This window comes from Wasmannia auropunctata, unplaced genomic scaffold, assembly GCF_000956235.1.
Source record: "Wasmannia auropunctata unplaced genomic scaffold, wasmannia.A_1.0 LD336076.1, whole genome shotgun sequence".
Lineage (NCBI taxonomy): Eukaryota > Metazoa > Arthropoda > Insecta > Hymenoptera > Formicidae > Wasmannia > Wasmannia auropunctata.
The window spans coordinates 7599023-7602232 of record NW_012026814.1 but is presented as its reverse complement, the minus strand read 5'-3'; positions in this window follow the sequence as shown (position 1 = coordinate 7602232).

The window sequence follows — 3210 nt, the reverse complement described above, 5'->3', positions numbered from 1 at the left end:
ACTAACGAAATTTTCTTGAAATTTTTGTTTTAGATTAATTTTGTGACCTCGGCGTTGCCCGGCACAAATTTAAGAAGCCAACTTCAAGCAGCTGCTGTGCCGCCATTTTGAAAGTTTTCAACACAAACAAAATTTTTTTAATTAGCTTAAATAGTGAATATTATCATGTACTTAGTCTAGATTTAATCAATTTTGTCATTAAAAAAAAATCTTGAAAAAACGGCCATTTACACGAGGTCCCCCCTTCATAAATGCTTATACTTATACTTGCTTATACTTATCCTTTAGTTTTAAATAAAAAAAATTATTCTAAAGTCTAGATGTAACATTTGGATGCTCTATTTTATCTGTTAATAACATTTTAATCAACAATAATTTCAAACAAAGTCGATATATGAATATATACAACAAATAATAGGAAGAAAAAAATAAATTCTGAAACTAACAAGGAAACCTCGCAAAGTGTTAAATTCTGATTTTAATAAAACAATATATGTATACTTATAGGTTAAACAAATAGATGAATTTAGAAAATATGAGTTGGTGCTAAAAACCGGTTTAAAGGAGTGAAATAATCCCTTATATGTAAAGTAGTTTTTAGATTTTTTTGTCATATCTCAAAAATTATTCAAGATATAAAAAAGTTGTTTTATACAAAAATTTTACAGTAAAATTACTTTTATTTATTTACGTTAATAGTATTTTAATAAAATAATTGTTTTCTAAAAAAATTATTTACAATAACGTTTTATTTTTAAATAGTATTATTAACATAAATAAAGAAAATAGAGATAATAGAGATTTACTGTAAAACTTTTGTATAAAACATTTTTTGATATCTTGAATAGTTTTCGAGAAAAGTTAAATATCGCTTTATTATAAAGAGAAATTTCAAAACTATTTTTCCACCGCAATTGATATTTTGTAAATTCATCTGTTTACGTAATCTATGTGTACACAAAATTTCATTAAAATCAGAACTTGACGCTTTTGTTATAACTAACTAAAACTAGTTATAAAACTAATTGTATATTCACACATATCAGTCGAACATTGTTTTTTTTTCCGTGACAAAACGTTATCAGTTTCACATCACGTTTCGGTAGATAGCACGGTGCGTTTTATTGATAATGGTTTCCCAAATGGGCCTAATTCACTCTCACTTTTTAATACATAAATTATTCGAAATGTCCTTCCTTTGAATAATTTTTAAGATATAATATAACATTTTTATCTTGAATAATTTTTGAATTATAATATTTAAAATAATTTTATTTTAAGTACAGGGTGTCTATAAAGTCTCACCCAGGCCTAATATCTCGGAAATGGCTTTAGATATAAAAAAATGTTTAAAACAAAAGTTGTTTGACTTCAAAGGAGACATAATGATATCACTGGTTTAACCTTGGGTGGCGTTGTTGAGGTCGGGAAAATGTCACTTCAAATTTTTTTAATGAAACCCTTTATTTTTTATTGCATATATTCTTATAGCTTACCTCGAGAGCTTTCCGAAACATAGATAAAATATTTTTTAATTAAGTAAATCTTGAGTTATGAAGCTTAAAAATTTGCAGTACCGTTGGCATTATCTAAAGTGTCCGAACACTGACTTAAAACCTTTTAAATGTTTTTCAGAATCATGACCTTGATAAAACACGTAAAGATCATTGGAGATTGTTTCTTTTTTTTAAATATAAATAATTTTCAAAAATGAAAATAAAAACAACAACTATTAATGGCTTTTAATGGCCTTGATCTTGACATGTGTTGTCAAAATCATGATCCTCGAAGTACTGTTGACACTTTTTCGTGATGCTAATTGGTTGTCGCACTATACTTATTTCGTTAAGCTGTCATTGCATATTTTGACAGTTGTGTGCATTGAGATTGATTTGATGTAATAACAAATTATAGTAAAAGTAAAAAATGTTAAATAGCGCGCGTCTGTAATATGAATGTATGAAAAAATGAGAGTGAATTAAGCCTATTGGGGAAACCACTATAAACAAAACGCCCCGTGCTATCTATCACAAGTAGTGTGTAAATGATTTGTCATGGAAAAAATAAAACAATGTTCAACCGATATGTGTGAATATACAATTAGTTTTATAACAAAAGTGTCAAGTTCTGATTTAAATAAAATTTTAGTATACATAGATTACATAAACAGTTGAATTTACAAAAACTATCAGTTGCGGAAAATCACTCTTGCGGTTTTGAAATAAGCCTTTAAAGCGATATTTTACCTTTTTTGTTATATCTCGAAAACTATTCAAAATATCAAAAAACGTTTTATTATTTATACAAAAGTTTTACACTAAAATTGTCTTTATTTATTTACGTTAATAATATTTTTTAACTAAATATCTAAAAAAATTTTTTTAAATAATTTTAAAAATACTACATATTAACGTAAATAAATAGAGGTAATTTTAATGTAAAATTTTTGTATAAAACATTGTTTTTATATTTTTAATAGAAGTGCTAACAGGTTTACGAGTTTTTTCCGTATCCTGATGTTATGCCAATGTTTCGTAAACAATGCTATTTACTTCATCAGGTCGACGATCAGTCTGAGCTACTCTTCTGAAAGATGCTATTCAATTGGAAAGAAATGTGGAAAGAGAAGTATTGGTGGAGGGAGGGAAGAGAGGGAAGGAGAAGGGAGAGGGAAGTTGCTAGTCTTTGGAAACTGGGTGAATAGATTTCCAGCTTCTGTTATAGCCATTGTCTCTGTTTAGATTGTTGGAGTGTTTCTGTATTTCTATAGCATTCCTGTACTTCTTTGGGAAATATGATGTAGTAATGGCTATTGTAGTCGTTTTGTAAAATAGTATTTGGTGACCTGTCTCAATGTTGTTTTCTGATAATACCGACTGTGTTACATGTTTTAATCTGACATCAAGTTGATGTTCTTTCATATAGATTGATCCTCCCGGTTTTCTCAACATATATTTTGTCGCAGGAACAAGGTGTTTCTGTTAATAATAAAATAGAAAATACATATAATAAATTTAATGTAAAAAATATAATTTATGCATTGTTTAGTTTATATTATGTTGTATATTTTATCAGGTAATTTAAAAAAATTATATATAATGCATTTTTGTATAAAACGTTTATTATGTATTTAATACAATATGTATATAAAATATTGCAAAATAAACTCTGTTTCTCTCTTTCTTTCTCTCCTCTCTCTCTCTCTCTCTC